The sequence below is a fragment of the Haemorhous mexicanus genome, chromosome 16, assembly GCF_027477595.1.
Source record: "Haemorhous mexicanus isolate bHaeMex1 chromosome 16, bHaeMex1.pri, whole genome shotgun sequence".
Taxonomy (NCBI): domain Eukaryota; kingdom Metazoa; phylum Chordata; class Aves; order Passeriformes; family Fringillidae; genus Haemorhous; species Haemorhous mexicanus.
Genome location: NC_082356.1, coordinates 800473 through 821087, shown reverse-complemented (window position 1 = coordinate 821087; position 20615 = coordinate 800473). Strand labels below are relative to the sequence as shown.

General features: G+C 48.0%; 1 long non-coding RNA gene across 1 annotated transcript; it reads right to left on the bottom strand.

Annotated features, from left to right (window-relative positions):
- Positions 1-8587: 8587 nt before the first annotated feature.
- On the bottom strand, positions 8588-11290 carry LOC132335044 (uncharacterized). Its single transcript, XR_009488579.1, has 2 exons — positions 10633-11290; positions 8588-9439 (listed from the first exon to the last, which is right to left on the bottom strand). It is a non-coding gene; the product is annotated as an uncharacterized LOC132335044 (long non-coding RNA).
- Positions 11291-20615: the final 9325 nt, after the last annotated feature.

Sequence of the window (20615 nt, the reverse complement as noted above, 5' to 3'; positions counted from 1 at the left end):
CACTCACCCTCCTGCTGTGGATGGAACGGCACCACCTCTTCAGTCTCCTCTGCTGGGGCAGCTCCAAGGCCTTCTTCCTCCCCTTCCACCCAGGCCAGCTTGGGCACTTTCGGGCGTCTCTGCTCCATGTCAGTGACTGGAGCTACTTGCAGGAGAAATGCCTTGGAAAAGCTCCGCGGCACCAAATCTCACACTCTGCCCTTGAGGGCAGTGCAGAATAGAAGCTTCGGACGGCCACAGGTCAGCAAGTCCTGCGGTCTGGCCTCGAGGTCAGCTGCAGGAACAATGCCTCGGAAAGGCTCTGGGTCAGACACGATCGAACGCGCTGTGCAGGGGCTCCTCACGGCACCGCTCTGTGCTGTCCTGTCCCGCTGTGTGCACCGAGCACTGTGGCCTGCTCTTGTCACCACCAGCTCCTATGTCACCACGTGTCACAAAGAGCCCTTGGACACCGGTTCTATGCTGACCATGCTGCCCCATGTCACAAAGGGCCCCTGCACACACTGCCCCCTGCCCTGGGGCTGCCCCCAGCTGAACCAAAGTGGCCCAGGCTGGAAGGAATCCCTGGTCCCAGGTTTCTAAGCCAGCCTGACAGGGTCTTAAGGAAGGGCTCAGAGCATCAGCAAATGCTGTCCTGCTCTGCGGGCTCAGGGCAGCAGAAGGAGACCCCAGGGCTGCCGAGGCAGCCGCTCTGGGAAGGGCACGGGGCCTTCCACAGAAGCTGGCACGGCCTCCTTGGGACACATCCCGGCGGGTGGCCATCCTAAACCTGTGGGTGTGACATGGACAGGGAACGTGTGGGCCAGGGCACGAATGCTGCTCTGACCCCTGGGACTAGGGAGCACTGACATCAGCAGGTGTGGCAGAGTCGCTGCCCAAGCAGACCTGCCACCCCCTGAGCCCTGGCAGCGCTGGTGCCCATCTCCTGCCCCAGAGACCTGTGCCCCCGGGGGGCTTCTGTGCCAGAGGGAGCCAAAGCCCACGTGCATTGGGGGCTGTGCTCCTTCCTGCAGGGGTTGTTGGCAGGAGCACCTGGAGCAAATGCTGGCCACACTTGGTCTCGGTCAGAAGCTCTCACTCCATGCTGAAATTATTTTCTATTGAAGTAATTTCCTTTAGCACAGAAACACCTTAGTGGTGAAGGCACAGAAGAATCTGGCGTTTAAGACTCCTCACTTCAGGAAGAGCTTTACTTCCCATTGCTAAACTCAAGGAGTTCCAAAAAGTTGCAAACTTCCCCAATTCATTGGGATGGCCTGAGAAGGTGGAGAGTTGGAAGTTTGATTCCCATCTCAAAGCAGCAACTCATTTGCCCTAATGTCACCCACTGAGTGTCACTTTACAGAACATAACACTACACAGAGGCAAAAAAAAAGGCCATTCTTTGGTTTGCAAATGGTTTTCTATGAAGGCATGATAATATCCTAATTCTCTTAAGTAAAAAAAGCTGTCCAGAAATGAAAGTCCACTCAGTGTTGCAAAAATAGCCCAAACAAATGAGTAGATGGCAAAAGGGCTAATCCTCCCCCTGGTACAGATATCTAAGTGGCCAGTAAAGTACAGCTCTCCCTTCTTGTTCCCTGCAGGAGAATCAGGACCATGAACAGGAAGAGTCACAGATATTCTTTCTGCCCTCTGTAAGCAAAGCTATGCCAAACCACAGATGCTGCCTTCAAACTGACTCAAATTCCAGCCTAGACCTCTCACCTTCCAGACAACTCCTTCCCCAATACTTCACCAACACCATCCCTCCCAAACTCCCACCCAGAAGCCCTCAACACCCCACCAGGATCCCCAGCTGACCCCGTCCCTCTGCAGAGCTTTCCTACCCTCCAGCAGACGCCCTGGTTCCCTGCAGGTGCCGTGGGATGACACTCAGGAGGATCTGCTCCAAGGCCTTCCCTGTAGCAAGCTCAGGCTGCCAGGCCTGGGGTTCCTGGATCACCCTTCCCAGCGAGCCTTCCTGTGCACGGCTGTTCCATTTGCACCTTTGTGCCCAGCTCGGACTTCTCCACTCAACCAGTGCTGCTGGTAAAGTATCCAGAGCAGCCTGACAAGCTCTTTTCTCCAGCTCCCTCTTTACTCTCTGGGGAGGTAGAACATCCCACAGGAAAGCAACTGGTGCCACAAGGAGCAGGCGGCCTCAGGCACCTTTGGCAATGAAACAAGGATTTGTTTGACATAAGCAAGCACAAGCAATTCACATTAGTCAACAAATACTTAGCACAGACAAAGTACTTAGCACCAGTTAGCATAAGAAAAACCTAACTTGACATGAGAGTGACTTGACAAAAAGCTTTAGACATAGTCTGCCAGAAGAACTAAGGGCAAGTATGGAATCAGCCCTGTGCAGGGAAGCCATGAGGAAGACTTTGTGCTGCTTTGTGGCATCGAGATTGCTCCTGGCCAGTGCCTGGACATCAGCTTCAAGTCTAGGAATCTGACACAATGTATTTCTAACCCCCTGCCTATCGAATCACCTCAGCAGTGTAAAGATGGATGGTACGTTTGATACAATTCCAACATACTGAAATTTCCACTGAAATTTCTAAGTGGCAGAGAAATATTTTAGTGGGGTGCAGACTCCTGCCCTCCAGCCAGGTCAGTAAAAGGGCTTTTGGCAGACAATGCATTTGTCTGCCGATTTCTCTGAATTAGGGAAAGCCCTCAGGACTGCTATATCCTGAGGGAACACCCTTGGCCTTGACCTGTAGGCACCTGCACAAGATTAAAATCAGCTGTCTCAGCTCCCAGGAGCTCTCTTGGCCAGCATCCTGACATGGATGCGGGGCTGCTGCGAGGCACTGCTGGGACCCAGCAGGACAGGACCGGCTGTCTCATGTCCACGTAGCACCCCTGACACAGACAGCGTCATCCCAAAACCCGACAAACACTCACGTGTCAGCAGAGGGGAGCAAGGAGCACTGGGCTCCTCTCCAGGTATCTCAGCTGGGCTGGCTCCACAACACACCCCCATTTAAAGGCCTGCTGATGCCCAGCTGCCAGAAATGCCTACCTTGTTCTCTTCAAGATGCACAGGGAGAGCCAATGAGCAGGACGCCTGGAGAGGCAAACCTTCCAAACCTTTTCTGAGGCCAGGGACACACCAAGATCAGCCAAGGCTCTCCACACTGCCTGGCCCACCCAGCCCAGCTCTGTGCTGGCCCTGGGCCACAGCAGCTTCCACCAAGCAAGAGGCAAATGCATATTGCTAAGAGTTGAAACACAGCAGACAGGGAAGATGTGAAAAGTGTGTCTGTAAAGGCCTTTTAATTCCCAGCTCTCAAAGAGAGCTCTGGGGCTCGTGGCTGGACAGAGATGCCCCTGCTCACACCTCTGTCCAAAGAGGGGGAACACACCCTGCTGCAGGTGTTTGGGTTGGTCTCTGCAGGTCCAGGTGGATGCCAAACCTGCTCCTCACAGCCTTCTCCCTTGCCCTGCCCCTCTGCCAAGTGCAATGGGCCTCAAGGACTGCAAGGAGCACAGAGAGCCAAAGTAGGACACTTGCACCTACCTCACTGGGAGCTCCCTGGGAAGCAATTTCCTTGAGAAGCAAGCCCCGTTCCTCCAAAGGCATTTCCCCAAATGTGTAGCTTTTCTGGGGAACACCAATGCACTCTTAAGAAAAGCTGGCAAGGCTGAATGACTTCAGGTCCTTTCAGGACAGGTACTCCAGCTCTAGCTCCTATTCCCCCAAGTGTGTTTCCAGGTGGAGGTTAAGAGGTGCAGCCGCAGGCCCTCTACAAACACAAGCTGCCTGCTGCCTCTTCACCTGCCTCAACTCCTGCCTGCGCTCACGGCAGGAAAACCAGGCTGTTCCCAGCCAGAGCCCAGAGCCCTGTCCCCACAGGACGCTCTTGCCAGAACCTTCCAGAACTCTCTGCTGTGCACGCAGCGCTTTTCATGTCTGCTCCCAACAGGCTTTGGAATGCAGAGCACAACCTGGCTGGCTCTGCCACCAGCACGCCCCAAACACAGGTGGAGGAAGAAGCAGCAGGGGCTGTTTTGCGGCCATGCCCAAGAGAAACTGGAAGGGTGCCCTCCCTCTGGTCTCACTTGGTTGGCTTTCTGACTGGGTCTGAGCCTGGGGCTGCCATTCCTTGGTTCTGGGGACCAGAACCACACCCGAGATCCCAGCACTGCCAGGCAGCGCTCCGGGCACTGGCACGGTCATGCGTCTGAGTCTCGGGCACCGTGCTGCTGCTTCATTTGCTCTTAGGCACACCCAAAGCTCTCTGTTGAGCCCAGATGGTCTCTGGTTCTGCCCTCTTCCTGATCCTGTGCAGGGATGGAGCAGTGCTGTGCTTTTAGGAAGCTGTTCTTGAAACCTTCCAGCATTCCAAGCTCCTTTGCCCTCTGTGGATGCTTGCCATGGAATGCCTCACAGCTGGGTTCAGAGCATCCTCAGCTTGGCTCTTCCAAAGTCCAGGGGCTCCAGGATGCTCAGCAAGGTCTGTACCTCCACAGCGTCGTGGAAATGGATCTTCAGCACAGGGAACTTTCCAGCCTGATCTGCCCTTGTTCCTGTGTCTGTACACAAAACACGGTGTGGAAGAGAATGGCAGGAGGGGCTTGTGTGTCCCAGGGCCCCAGATTTTTATCATTCCAGTTCCACAGAGATGCAGGTAAAGCAAAGAAGCCAAACAGTTTATTAATGGAAGGTGAAGGAAAGGGATGAGCTGGGAGGGAAGAAAGGGGATGGGCAGGTGTGGAAGCACTCTGCAGCCACGGGATGGAGGTTTGCTGGCCAGCACACCCTTGGTGGCTGACGGCACACACGAGAGTAGCCGCCCCCTGATCTCTGCTGAGACCTTCGAGGGTGGCAGTAATTGCTACGGCGTGGGTGACAGCAGGAGCACGGCATGAGAAATCAGAGGCGAAGGAAACAAGGAAGGATCACTTGTCTGAGTTTCCGAGGAACGTTTATTTCTGAAAGGGGTCCAGTGCATGTGACAAAGAAAATGGGTCTGAGTAGCATTTTTAAAGAGGGGATGGTACAAGGGGTGGCTACAACTCTCACCCAATGAGGGGATCTTAGGGGAGGAACAGATCACTTAGCAACTCCAATAAGGATCATTCAGGGGAGGGAAGAAGCCTCACAAACCAATCAACCATCGAGACATAGCTAACTGACACAGAACATTCGAGAATACTAGGGGAGTGACTACGGAGACTGACAAGAGTAAGGGGTAGTACAACTGAGATTGACAAGGGCTTCTAAGGGAATGAGGGGGGAGCAGGGAGACTGACACACTGATGGGCAGACAAGTGGTGGGAAAACTTTGTGGTAAACAACTTAGGACTGAACCATTAGGGGGAACAAAATAGGGTACATGGTAGAAGCCATTATAACTGACTAACAGAGGAAATCTAACTTTTATATTAAAACTACTGTAAACACCAACTACCACAGGCAGGGTCTGAGGGCTGGAGGGAGGGAGCTGTCTACAGGGAGGGAGAAGGTGGGAGCTATGGGAGCTTCCCACAGGCTCAGCTGTGCCAATCATCTGCTGTGCCTGGAGCTCCAACTGGTCTCCTCTGGTCTCCAGGTGGTCTCACCTTCAAAAAGGTGAGAAAAAGAAGGTTTCTCACCTTCAAAAAGGTGAGAAACTGACTCTTGTCAGTCTCTGTAGTCACTCCCCTTGTATTCTCAAATGTTCTGTGTCAGTTATCTATGTCTCTATGGTTGATTGGTTTGTGAGGCTTCTTCCCTCCCCTGAATGATCCTTTTTGGAGTTGCTAAGTGAGAAAAAAATCCCCCCAAAATCCCCAAAACCACCCAGAAATACCCCAAAAAATTGAAAAAAAATCCCCCCAAACCACCCCAAAATTACCAAAAAAATCCCACTAAAACCACCCAGAAATGCCCCAAAATTACCCCCAAAATAGCCCAAAAATTGAAAAAAATTCCCCAAAATACTCCCAAAAGAAACCACAAAAATCCCCCCAAAACCACCCCAAAGTACCCAAAAAAATTGAAAAAAAATCCCCCAAAATCCCCCAAAAATTACCCCTAAAAATCCCCCAAAACCACCCAGAAATAGCCAAAAAATGCCTCAAAAAATTGGAAAAAATCCCCCAAAATTTACCCAAAAAAATCCCCCCAAAACCACCCAAAAATCCGTCCCAAAATTACACAGAAATTTGAAAATATAAAAAAAAAAAATTACCTCAAAACACCCCAAAACCTCCCCAAAAAATCCCCCCAAAACACCCCAAAATGGCCTGTGAAAAACACCAATCACTTGTTTTTTAAAATTTTAAAGATTTAATAGTAATAAAAAAGTTTAAAAATAATAGTACAATTAGAGTAATAATAACTTAGACAATTTGAATTAAGACAATATGAGACAATAAAAACAAAGAGTTATGGATGTCCGGGTACCTTTTTCTGGGCAGCACAAGCCCGAAAAAGGACACCCGTTAACAAAGGACTAACCCTTAGAAACAACAGCCTGTTGCATATTCATACACTTCATACATAATGCATAAATTCCATTCAAACACAGGATTCGGCCTGGTCATCGTCAACTTCTTCCTCCTAATCCTAACAGTGCCTTCGAGGCGGGAAGAAGTTCCTTCCTTCTGATAAGGGAGCAATAAATTCTTTTTCTCCGAAAGATTTAGGTGTCCTGTGGCTGCTATCTCACTGCAAGTCCTTTCTTTGAAAAAAAAAATTATCCTACATAGCACAGTTTCTATTTTAACAATTTTTATAATCTAAAACTATATTTAACACACTACTGAAGAGAATTAATACAGCATTACTTTCTAACACAACACATATAATATTCATTTTAATATTTGCGAAAAGCCAATAATAAAATACGCATTTTTCACAGGCCCGAAAATCTCCCAAAAATCCCCCAAAATATTTTAAAATACTCCAAAATAGCAAAAAAACTCAAAAATCCCCAAATACACAAAAAAAATTCTGAAATAGGATAAAATCTCCCAAAATTCATGAGAATACCCCCAAAGAAAACCCCCAAAATACCCCAAAAACCCCCAAAAACCCAAACCCCCCAAAAATTAAAAAAGAACCCAAAAAACCCCAAAAATACTTCCCCAAAAGACCCCAAAAATCCCCCTAAAAACCCCAAATCCTCCCAAATTCTACAAAATCCACCTAAAATCCCAAATTTCCCCCAAATTTCCCCAAAATCCCCCTCAAAAATCCCCATTAAAAATCCCCAAATTTCCCCAAAATCCCCCAAATTTCCCCAAAATTCCTCCAAATTCCAGAAAATTTCCCCAAATTTCCCCCAAAGTCCCAAAATCGGCACAAAACTCCCCCAAAATCCCCAAATTTTCCCCAATTTTTCCCCAAATTTCTCCCAAGATCCCCAAATTCCTCCCAAAATCCCCCAAAACCCAAAAATTCCCTCAAATTCCCCCCAAAATCTTCCCCAAATTCCCCTGAAAATCCCAGAAATTCCCCCCAAATTTCTTCAAATTTCCCTAAAAATCCCCAAATTCCCCCCAAAAGTCACAAAATTTTCCCCAAATCCCCAAAAAAACCAAAAATTCCCCCAAAATCCACCCAGAAATTCCCAATTTCCCCCTAAAATTCCCCAAAATCTCCCTAAAATTCCTCCAAATGCCTGAAATTTCCCCAAAATTTCTTCTAAAATTCCCCAAAATCCTCCCCAAAATCCCCCAAAATTCCCCCCAAAAAGTCCCAAAATTTCCCCCAAAATTTCTCCCAAATTCCCCCCAAAAATCCCAGAAATTTCCTCCTGAAATTCCCCCAAAATCCTTAAAATTTTCCCCAAAATTTCCTCGCAAATTCCCTCCAAAATTCCCCAAATTTCCCCCTCAAGTCCCCCAAGATTTGCCCCAAATCCCCGAAATCCTCCCCAAAATTCCCAAAATTTCGTTCAAATCCCCTCAAAATCCCCTCAAATTCCCCAAAATTCCCCTAAATCCCCAAAATTTCCAAAAATCCTCTGAAAATTGCTCCAAATTGGCCCCAAATTCCCCCCAAATCCCCCAAAATCCTCCAAAAATCCCCCAAAATTACCCCAAATGCTGAAAATTCCCCCCAAATTTCCCTAAATCCCCCAAAATTCCCCCAAATTCTTCCAAATCCCCAAAATTTCCCCAGAATTCGCCCAAAATTCCCCTAAAATCCCCAAATCCCCCAAATTTGTCACCGAATCTCCCCTAAAATCCCAAAAATAACCCGAAAACCCCAAATCCCGACCCCGTAGACCCCCCAAAAATCCCAAAATTCACCAAAATCCCAAATCCCGACCTCAAAAATTCCCCAAAATTCCCAAAAAACCCCAAAACCCCAAATCCTGAGCCCCAAAATCCCCCTAAAAATCCCAAAAATCCCAAAAATCCCCAAAAGATCCCAAAATACCCCCCAAAAAATCCCAAATCCTGACCCCAAGAACCCCAAAAAATCCCCAAAATCGCCAAAATTCCCAAAAATCTCAAAAAATTCCCCCAAAAATCCCAAATCCTGACCCCAAGAATCCCAAAAATCCCCCCAAAATCCCCAAAATATCCCCAAATCCCCCAAAAATCCCAAATCCTGACCCCAAAAATCCCCAAAAATCCCCAAAAATCCCCCAAATCCCCCCAAATCCCCAAATTTCGGCACCAGGACCGAACGGGGCTTCCTTTATTTGGGGATTTTGGGGGAAATTTGGGGAGATTTGGGATTTTTTGGGGAGATTTGGGGAATTTTTGAGGGGATTTGGGGGATTTGGGGATTTTTGGTTCAGGATTTGGGATATTTGGGGGATTTTGGGGGGATTTTGGGGATTTCTTTGGGATTTTTTGGTATTCTTGGTGTCAGGATTTGGGATTTTGGGATTTTGGGGATTTTGGGGGTGGGGATTTGGGAATTTGGGTGAATTTTGGGAATTTTTGGGGTCAGGATTTGGGATTTTGGGGATTTTTGGGGATTTTGGGGATGGGCATTTAGGATTTGGGGATTTTTGGGGTCAGGATTTGGGATATTTGGGGGATTTTGGGGATTTTTAGGGAATTTTGGGGGATTTTTGGGGTCAGGATTTGGGATATTTGGGTCAAATCTGGGGATTTTTAGGGTGGGGATTTGGGATTTTTGGGGTCAGCGTTTGGGATTTTGAGGATTTTTTTGGGATTTTTGGGATTTTTTAAATTTTTTTTTGATTTTTGGGGTCAGCGTTTGGGATTTTGGGGGAAATTTTGGGGATTTTTTTGGTCAGGATTTGGAGTTTTGGGAGTTTTGGGATTTTTGGGCCGTCTGAGGTGGGGATTTTGGGATTTTTTGGGGTTTTTGGGGATTTTGGGGGATTTTGGGGATTTTTGGGGATTTTGGGGGATTTTTGGGTATTTTGGGGGTTTTGGGGGATTTTTGGGTTCGGCGGCTCCATCCGGCCGGGTCGGGGCCCCCCCGGAATTTCGGGGATCCCAAAATTTCATCTCATGCGGGTGGAGAGACCTGCGGAGAGTTGGGGAGAATTTGGGGGATTTGGGGAAATTTGGGGAAATTTGGGGGAATTTGGGGAAATTTGGGGAAAAAATTGGGGGAAATTTGGGGAAATTTGGAGAAAATTTGGGGGAAATGTGGGAAATTTGGGGAGAATTGGGAAAATTTGGGGGAATTTTTGGAAATTTGGGAAAATTTTGAGAATTTTGGGGTAAATTGGGGGAATTTTGGGGGAAATTGGGGAAATTTCAGGGAAATTTGGGGGGATTTGGGAAATTTGGGGAAATTTGGGGGGAATTTAGGGGGAATTTTGGGGGAATTTGGGGCAAAAATTTGGAGGAAATTTGGGGAAATTTGGAGGAAATTTGGGGGAAATGTGGGAAATTTGGGGAGAATTGGGAAAATTTGGGGGAAATTTGGGGGGAAATTGGGGGAATTTTGAGGATTTTGGGGAAATTGGGGAAAATTTGGGGAATTTGGAGGAACTGGGATTAATTTGGGGGAAATTGGGGGAAATTTTGGGAAAATTTGGGGGAATTCTCAGGAAATTTGGAGATTTTGGGGAAATTTTGGGAAAATTTGGGGGAAATTCTGGGGAAATTTGGAGATTTGGGGGAAATTTTGAGAGAATTTAGGGGAAATTTTGGGGAAATTGGGCAATTTGGAGGAACTCGGGTGAATTTTGGGGAAATTTTGGGGAATTCTGGGAAAATTTGGGGAAAGTTTGGGCGGATTTTGGGGGATTTGGGGAATTCCAGGAGAATTTGAGGGATCGAGGGATTGGTTTTGATTTTATGGGAATTTGGGGGGAAACTCTCAGGAATTTTGGAGGATTTGGGGAAATCCAGGTGAATTTTGGAGGGAAATTTGGGAATTTTAGGGGATTTGGTAGGATTTGAGGAATTTTGGGGGATTTGGGGAAATTTTGGGGGATTTTGGGTAATTTTGGGGGATTTTGGGTAATTTTGGGGGAATTTTGGGATTTTCAGGGAATTTTGGGGTTTTCGAAGGGGAATTTTGGGGGGAATTGGGGGAATTTTAGGGAATTTTGGAGATTTTGGGGAATTTTGGGGAATTTTTGGGGGGAATTTCGGGGTGAATTTGGGGATTTTGGGAATTTTGGGATTTTCAGGGAATTTGGGGATTTTTGGGGGAATTTTGGGGATTTTGGGGTGTTTCGGGGTCGCTGCCCCTCCCCCACTCACGTCTCATCAATTGCCGCAGCGCGCCCTCGGCCTCATCCGGCTCCCCCGTCCTGGGACCAGTACGGAACAGTTAGAGACCAGTAGGGACCAGTATGGACCAGTATGGACCAGTAGGGACCGGTATGGACCAGTAGGGACCGGTATGGACCAGTACGGACCAGTATGGACCAGTACGGACCAGTACGGACCAGTTAGAGACCAGTATGGACCAGTTAGAGACCAGTACGGACCAGTACGGACCAGTACAGACCAGTTAGAGACCAGCAGGGACCAGTATGGACCAGTACAGACCAGTTAGAGACCAGTATAAACCAGTATGGACCAGTTAGAGACCAGTACGGACAAGTACGGACCAGTTAGAGGCCAATAAAACCAGTACAAACCAGTTAGAACCAGTACAGACCAGTGTGAATGAGTACAGACCAGTTAGAACAAGTACAAACCAGTTAAACCAGTACAAACCAGTTCCAGACAGTTCGAACCAGTAATGCCCCCCCAGTGCTCCCCGACCCTCCTCCCAGTCACCCCGAGAACAAACAAGTACAAACCAGTACAAACCAGTATCCCCAGTCCCCCCCAGTCCCTCCCAATCCCCTCCCAGTCCCTCCCAGTTCCCCTCCCAGTCCCTCCCAGTACAAACCAGTATCCCCAGTTACTTGGGCTGTTGGTCGAACCTGCAGCGGCAACGGCGCCCGGGGGGGGAGGGGCGTCAGGGGGGGGAACTGGGACAGACTGGGGGGAACTGGGAGGGACTGGGACAGACTGGGATGGACTGGGAGGGACTGGGGGTACTGGGTTATACTGGGAGGGACTGGAGGGAAACTTGGGGTACTGGTTTGTACTGGGAGGGGCCAGGGGGTCCCTGCTGGGAATTTGGGATAAATTGGGGAAAAATTTGGGAATTTTGGGGAGAATTTTTTTGGGATTTTGGGGAATTTATGGGGACATTTTAGGGAAATTTTTTGGACATTTTAGGGAATTTTCTGGAACATTTTGGGATTTTGGGGGGATTTTGGGATATTTTTGGGAAATTTTGGGATTTTGGGGATAATTTTGGGATATTTTTGGGGGAATTTTTTGGGGCAATTTTGGGATATTTTGGGGTATTTTTGGGATATTTTGGGGGTATTTTTGGAGATATTTTGGGATACTTTTGGGATATTTTTGGGGATATTTTGGGGTATTTTGGGATATTTTGGGTATTTTGTGTCTCTCACTGAGGATGAGGAGGATCCCGAGCATGAAGGAAATCCCGGCCACGATGAGACCCCCAAGGCGCAGAGAGTCGTAATCTGGGACGGGACAGGTGAGACCCCAAAAGCACACCTGGGACAGGTGAGACCCCAAAAACCACACCTGGGACAGGTGAGACCCCAAAAGAACACCTGGGACAGGTGAGACCCCAAAAGCACACCTGGGACAGGTGAGACCCCAAAAGCACACCTGGGACAGGTGAGACCCCAAAAACCACACCTGGGACAGCAGAGACCCCAAAAGCACACCTGGGACAGATGAGACCCCAAAAACCACACCTGGGACAGGTGAGACCCCCAAAAGCACACCTGGGACAGGTGAGACCCCAAAACAACAAAACCAGCTCAAAACCACCCCAAAACCCACACCTGGAACAGGTGAGACCCCAAAAACCACACCTGGGACAGGTGAGACCCCAAAACACCAAAACCAGCCCAAAACCCACACCTGGGACAGGTGAGGCCCCAAAATCCACACCTGGGACAGGTGAGACCCCAAAAGCACACCTGGGACAGGTGAGACCCCAAAAGCAGACCTGGGACAGGTGAGACCCCAAAAGCACACCTGGGACAGGTGAGACCCCAAAAACCACTCCTGGGACAGGTGAGACCCCAAAACACCAAAACCAGCCCAAAACCACCCCAAAACCCACACCTGGGACAGGTGAGACCCCAAAATCCACACCTGGGACAGGTGAGACCATAAAACCAGCCCAAAACACCCCAAAACCCACACCTGGGAGAGGTGAGAACCCAAAACACCAAAACCAGCCCAAAACCACCCCAAAATCCACACCTGGGACAGGTGAGACCCCAAAACCACCCAAAACACCCCAACCCCACACCTGGGACCCCAATCCCACACCTGGGACAGGTGAGACCCCAAAACCACCAAAACCAGCCCACAATACACCTGGGCACACCTGGGGCACACCTGAACCCACCCTGGGCAAACCTGGGATACCCCTGGGCACATCTGGGCACATCTGGGCACACCTGAACTCATCCTGGGCACACCTGAACCCACCCAGAGCACACCTGGGCACACCTGAGATACACCTGGGACACACCTGGAGACACCTGGGAGTATCTGGGCACACCTGAACCCATCCTGGGCACACCTGGGCACACCTGAGATACACCTGGAGCACACCTGAACCCACCCAGGGCATACCTGGGGCACACCTGAGCACACCTGGGCACACCTGAACCCATCCTGGGCACACCTGAGATACACCTGGAGCACACCTGAACCCACCCTGGGCACAGCTGGGATACACCTGGGCACACCTGGGCCCACCCTGGGCACACCTGAACCCACCCTGGACACACCTGGGGGCACCTAGGCACACCTGAGATACAACTGGGCACACCTGGGCCCACCCTGGGCACCTGAACCCACCCTGGACACACCTGGGGGCACCTAGGCACACCTGAGATACAACTGGGCACACCTGGGGCACACCTGAAACCATCTTGGGCACACCTGGGCACACCTGAATTCACCCTGGGCACACCTGGGGCACAAATTTTCCACCAAATTTTTCCCCCAATTTTCCCCAAATTTTTCCCCAATTTTTTCCAAATTCCCCCAATTTTCCCCCCATTTTCCCCAAATGTCCCCCCAAATTTTCCCAATTTTCCCCCAAATTTTCCCCCCAATTTTCCCCAAATTTTTCCCCAATTTTTTCCAAATTCCCCCAATTTTCCCCCCATTTTCCCCAAATGTCCCCCCAAATTTTCCCAATTTTCCCCAAAATTTTCCCCAAATTTCCCCCAAATTTTTCCCAATTTCCCCCAAATTTTCTCCAAAATTTTCCCCAATTTTTCCCCACATTTTCCCCAATTTTTTTGAAATTTCCCCCCAATATTTCCCCAAATTTCCACAAATTTCCCCAATTTTTCCCCAATTCCCCCCCAAATTTACCCAATTTTCCCCCAAGTTCCCCCCATTTTCCCCAAATTTTCCCCCATTTTCCCCCAAATTTTTCCCAAAATTTCCCAATTTTCCCCCAATTTTCCCGAAATTTTCCCAATTTTCCCCAATTTTCCCCCCAATTTTCCCCAAATTTTCCTGCAATTTTCCAATTTTTTCGAAATTCCCCCCAAATTTTCCCCCAAATTTTCCCAATTTTCCCCGCAGATTTCCCCAATTTTTCCCCAATTTCCCCCAGTTTCCCAATTTCCCCCATTTTTCCCAGTTTTCTGCTTTTTCCCCTCATTTTTTCCTTTCCCTCCCAATTTTCCCCCCAAAATTTCCCATTTTTCCCAATCCTTTGCCCAATTTTTCCTCTTTTTCCCAGTTTTGGCCATTTCCCGATTTTGGGGCTTTTGGGGGAAATTCGGGGGAAATTGGGGAAAAATTGGGAAAATTTGGGGGAAATTTTGGAGATAATTTGGGGGGAAATTGGGGGAAATTTCAGGGAAATTTGGGGAAGATTTGGGAAAAATTTGGGGGAAAATCGGGGAAAATTTGGGGAAAAATTTGAGGAAAAATTGGGGAAAATTTGGGGAAATGTGGGAAAAACTTGGGAAAATTTGGGGAAAATTTGTGGGAAAATTGGGAAAAAAATTGGGGGAAATTGGGGAAAAATGGGGAAAAGTTTGGGGGAAAATTTGGGGAAAAATTTGAGGAAAATTTGGGGAAAATTTGGGGAAATTTGGGAAAATTTTGGGAAAACTTGGGGAAAATTTGGGGAAAATTTGGGGGGAAATGGGGGAATTTGAAGGAAATTCCAGAAAAATTTGTGTCTACAGGAAAAATTGGGGGAAAATTGGGAAAAATGGGAAAAATTCAGGAAAAACGGAAAAATTGGGGGAATTTTGGGAAAAATCAAGAAAAATGGAAAAATTTGGAAAAATCCAAGAAAATAAAGGAGAACAATGGGGAAAATTCAAGAAAATAAAGGAGAACAATGGGGAAAATTCAAGAAAAAAGGGGGGAAATGGGGAGAAATTCAGGGAAATTGGGAAAAAATGGGAAAATTCAAGGAAAAAATGGGAAAATTGGGAGAAATCCAAAGGGAAAAATGGGAAAAATCAAAAAAAATTTTGAAAAGATGGGGGGAAATTGGAAAAAATTGGGGAAAATCGAAGTAAAAAAAGTGGGAAATTGGGAAAAATCAAAAAATAAAAGGGAAAAATTGGGAGAAATTTGTGGGAAATGGAAAAATGGGGGAAATTCATGAAAAAAGGAAAAAATGGGGGGGAAATTCAAGGGAAAAATTGGGAAAATTCTAAGAAAAAAAGGAAAAAAATTGGGGAGAATTGGGGGAAATCCCAGAGAAAAGGGAAATATTGGGGGAAATTCAGGGAAATTGGGGAAAATGGGGAATGGGGAAAATTCAAGGGAAAAAATAGAGAAAAAAAGGAAAAATTTGGAAAAAATTGGGAAAATTAGGGGGAATTATTGGGGAAAATTTGGAAAAAAAATGGTGGAAAAAAAGGGGAAAATTTGGGGAAATTTTGGGGAAAATTGGGGAAAAATTTGGGGAAATTTTGGGGAAATTTTGGGGAAAAGTTGGGGAAAAGTTGGGGAAAAGTTGGGGAAAAGTTGGGGAAAATTTGAGGGAAAGTTGGGGGAAATTTGGGGGAAATTTGGGGGAAGTTGGGGGAAATGGGGAAAATCCAAGCCTGGACCATTTTGAACTGGGACAAACTGGTTTGGACTGGGACAGACTGGGTTAAACTGGGTCAGACTGGGTTAAACTGGGCCAGCCTGGGGCACCGGGAAATGGGGGCGGGGCCGTTGCCATGGAAACGCTACCTTGGCCCCTCCCCCAGCCCAGCCTGGGAAACTGGGACGGACTGGGAGGGAACTGGGAGGGAACTGGGAGGGACTGGGAAGGAACTGGGAGGGAACTGGGAGTTACTGGGGGAGTTACTGGGGGAGTTATTGGGAGTTACTGGGGGAGTTACTGGGAGGGAACTGGGAGTTACTGGGTGTTACTGGGAGGGAACTGGGAGTTACTGGGAGTTACTGGGAGGGACTGGGGGAGTTACTGGGAGGGACTGGAGGAGTTACTGGGAGTTACTGGGGGAGTTACTGGGAGAGTTACTGGGAGTTACTGGTGGAGCCCCTGAGGTGTCACTGGGGAGACTGGGAGGACAAACGAGTTACTGGGAGTCACTGGGAGCACTGGTGGAGCCTCTCAGGAGTTACTGAGGTACTGGGAGTTACTGGGAGGGACTGGGGGAGTTACTGGGACTTACTGGGAGCCACTGGTGGAGCCCCTGAGGTGTCACTGGGGAGACTGGGAGGACAAACTGGAGTTACTGGGAATCACTGGTGGAGACCCTCAGGGGTTACTGGGAGGGTCACTGGTGGTTACTGGGACTTACTGGGAGCCACTGGGACTTACTGGGAGCCACTGGGAGTGCCCCCTCCACCCCAAGGTCACCCCGAGGTCGGGGGGGGCCCGGCCCTGCCCCCCCCAGTCCCTCCCAGTCCATACCAGTCCCCCCCAGTCCGTCCCAGTTTGCCCAGTACCTGCCCGGGCGCTCCGGCTCCCCCCGCGCGGCTCCGGCCCGGGGTTATTTATAGCCAGTGACGTCATCGGGGGGTGGGCCCAGGCCACGCCCCCTCCCAGTTCTACTGGTACCGGACCAGTTAGAGACCGGTTACACCAGTAAGGGACCAGTAACACCAGTAAGGGACGAGTAACGGACCAGTAAGGGACTGGGGAGGGTCCCAGGCCACGCCCCCTCCCAGTTATACCAGTACCGGACTAGTAACGCACCAGTTGCACCAGTACCGGACCAGTATGGGACTGGGAATGGCCCCGGGCCACGCCCCCTCCCAGTTACACCAGTACCAGACCAGTACCGGACCAGTTACACCAGTTACAGACCAGTTACACCAGTAACGGACCAGTAACAGACTGGGAATGGCCCCGGGCCCCGCCCCCTCCCAGTTCCACCAGTACCGGACTGGGAATGGCCATGGGAGGGACCCGGCCCCGCCCCCTCCCAGTTCCGGACCAGTAGCGGACTGGGAACCCCCCCAGTCCCTCCCAGTGCTCCCAGTAACAAAGTGCTCCCAGTCCCTCTCAGTCCCTCCCAGTGGTCCCACTCCCTCCCAGCAACTCCCAGTAACAAAGCCTCTTTGTCGCAGTGACCCCCAGTTCCCTCTCAGTCCCTCCCAGTACAAAGCTGCTCTGTCCCAGTCTGTCCCAGTCCCTCCCAGTCGCTCCCAGTACAAAGCCCCCTCTGTCCCAGTCCCTCCCAGTACCCTCCCCCAGTCCCTCCAGTAACAAAGTCCCCTCTATCCCAGTTCGCTCCCAGTCGCTCCCAGTACAGAGCCCCTTTGTCCCAGTGACCCCCAGTGACCTCCCAGTCCCTCCCCGTATCCCCAGTCCCTCTCAGTCCCTCCCAATTTGTCCCAGTCCCCCCCAATCCCCTCCCAGTCCCCCCCGTTTGTCCCAGTTCCCCCCAGTTTGTCCCAGTCCCCCCAGTCCCTCCCGGTCCCTCCCAGTTTGTCCCAGTCCCCCCAGTCCCCCCCAGTCCATCCCAGTCCCTCCCAGTTTGTCCCAGTCCCTCCCAGTCCCCCCAGTGCCTCCCAGTTTGTCCCAGTCCCTCCCAGTTTGCACCAGTCCCTCCAGTCCCTCCCAGTCCCCCCCAGTTTGTCCCAGTCCCTCCCAGTTTGTCCCAGTCCCCCCAGTCCCTCCCGGTCCCTCCCAGTTTGTCCCAGTCCCCCCAGTCCCTCCAAGTTTGTCCCAGTCCATCTCAGTCCCTCCCAGTTTGTCCCAGTTTGTCCCAGTTTGTCCCAGTCCAAAGCCGCTCTGTCCCAGTCTGGCCCAGCGCGCGCTCCCAACAAGCGGCGCCTTTGTACTGAGAGCGGGCGTGGCCTCTTCCATATATGGGCAACCACTCCATATATGGACACCAACTACAAATATGGTCACAACCGCGCCCTTATAGGCGTGGCCTGTCCTAGCCCCGCCCACCACGCCGAGCCGCGAGCGGCCCTTGGGGGGCCCCGAGTTTGGGGAATTCCGGGGGAATTTTGGGGAAATTTGGGGATTTTGGGGGAATTTTGGGGTCTGGGGAGGGGGCGGGGCGCAGCGGGGGAGGGGAGGGGAAATTCTGGGGATTTTTTGGGATTTTTTGGGGGATTTTTCGGGGCGATTTTGGGGCGATTTGGGCCATTTGGGGGCGGATTGGGGGGATTTTTGGGGGATTTTCGGATTTTGGGTTTTTTTGGGGGGTTTTTTGGGTTTTTTGTGGGGGTATTTCTCCTCCGAGCGCCGATTTTCGGGCGGCTCCACCCAACCCTCAGATTTTGGGCATTTTTGGGGCTTTTTTTGGGGTTTTTTTGGCATTTTTGGGGAAATTTTTGGGATTTTTTTGGGGGTTTCTGGGTTCCAATTTTGGGGTTTTTTGAGGGTTTTTTTCCGAGGCTTTTTTGGGGTTTATAAACCATTTTTGCGCAGGATTTTTGTTTCTTTTTGGGTGTTTTCTGAGGGTTTTTTAGGGAATTTGGGGGCATTTAAAGGATTTTTGGGGAGGATTTTTAAAAGACTTTGGTGGGGGTTTTGCGGTTTTTTGGTGGGGTTTTTTGGGTTTTTTGGGGGGTTTTTTTTTGGGTTTTTTTAGGATTTTGGGGTTTTTTGGGGTTTTTTTTTAGGGGTTTCTTAAGGGGTTTTTTGGGGTTTTTTTTAAGGATTTTTTGGGGGGTTTTGGGGTTTTCTGGGGTGTTTTGTGGGTTCTTTTAAGGATTTTTGGGGGGGGTTTAAGGATTTTTGGGGTTTTTTTTGGAGATTTTCATGGGTTTTTTTGGTTTTTTTTTTTAAGGATTTTTGGGGGTTTTTTGGAGATTTTCAGGGTTTTTTGGGGTTTTTTTAAAGTATTTTTGGGGGTTTGGGGGATTTTTTTAGGATATTTTGGGGTTTTGGGGGTTTTTTTGAGGTTTTTTGGGTTTTTTTAGGATATTTGGGCTTTTATGGTTGTGTTTTTTTGAGGACAGATTTAGAATTTTTGGAGGTTTTATTTGGGATTTTTTTTGGGTTCATTTTTGGCCTTTTTAAAGCTTTTTTAGGGTATTTTTTTCCATTTTTACCTTTTTAGTTTTGAGGATTTTGCCGCCATTTTTAAATTTTCTTTGGGATTTTTTGGGATTTTTTTTTTGATTTTTTTTTTTTTTATTATTTTTTGGGGTTTTTTTGAGGTTTTAAGGGACTTTTGAAAAAGTTTTTTGGGGGATTTCTGGGAGGTTTTGGCCCCACCCGGAGCTCCAAATTTGGGATTTTTAAGGGATTTTTGGGAGATTTTTCAGCAGTTTTAAAAGGGATTTTTCGTATTTTTCAGGTTTTGGTAAAGTTTTTTTAAAGAATTTTGGGGGATTTTGGGTTTTTTTTTAAGGTTTTTTAAAATTATTTTTAAGGAGTTTTATTAGAATTTTTTTTTTTACTTTTTGGGGGGTTTTTAAAAGATTTTTTGGGATTTTTAAAAGGGATTTTTGGGTTTTTTTAGGGTTTTTTGGATATTTTTTTGTGGTTTATTTTTGGGTTTTTTTGAGGGTTTTTTTGGTTTTTTTGGGGGGTTTTAGAAATTTTTTCGCGGGTTTTGTCGTTTGTTTTTTAGGGGTTTTTGGGGGGTTTTTGGGGGGGTTTTTCGGGGGTTTTGGGTTTTTTTGGGGATTTTTTTGGGATTTTTTTGGGGGGTTTTGGGGTTTTTTTGGAGTTTTCTGAGGTTTTTTTTTGATCAATTTTTGCTTCAGTTTTTTTAGAGTTTTTTGGGGGTTTTGGATTTTTTGTTTTCAGGATTTTTTGGTGCAATTTTGACGCTTTTGTTGAGATTTCAATTTCTTTTTTCCGGGGATTTTAGGGATTTTTTCGGGGTTTTTAAATCAGGATTTTGGTTCTTTCCCGGCATTTTTTAAAGTTCTTTTTTTTTTTTAAATTTCCGGAGCTTTCTGAGGAACATTTGGGGCTTTTTTGAGGGAGTAAAATCCCAAATTCGGGATTTTTTCCCGAGGTTTTTGGAGTTTTTTCGGGGATTTTTGGAGCCACTTTGAGGGAAATTTTTGATTTTTTGGGGGGAATTTTTTGGGGTCTTTTTTTAAGGCAATTTGGGGAAATTTTTTTCGTTGTTTTTTTTTTTTTTTTAATTTTCAGGGGATTTTGGGGGGAATTTTCCCGGGTTTTTTTTTGGCTGGGTGGGGCCCCAAATTTGCGAATTTTTAAATTTTTTTTCGGGGATTTCCGAGGGATTTTGGGGTTTTTTATTCAGATTTTATTGGGATTTATTTGGATTCTTTTAATTTTTTTTTTTCGGGCGATTTTGGGGAATTTTTCAGGGTTCTCTTTTAAAGGTTTTTAAATTTTTTTTGTTGTTTTTGGGGGAAGTTTTTTGGGTTTTTAGGGGAATTTTGGGGGATTTTTTATGACGGGCCGGAGGCGGAAATTCGGAATTTTTTGAGGGATTTTGGGGGGAATTTTTTTCAGGGATTTTGAGGATTTTTTGAGGGTTTTTTGGGGGACATTTGGGGATTTTGGGGGGATTTTTTGCGGATTTTTTTTTTATTTTTGGGAGGATTTTTGGGGGGATTTTTTTGGGGGATTTCGGGGGATTTTTGAGGGTTTTTTTGGTGGAGTTTTTTTGGGATTTTTTTGGGGGGGATATTGTAGGGGATTTGGGGGGATTTTTGAGCGGTTTTTTGGGGGATATTTTTTGGTTTTTTGGGGATTTTTTGCAGGATTTTTTTTCTTGAATTTTCGGGTAATTTTACAA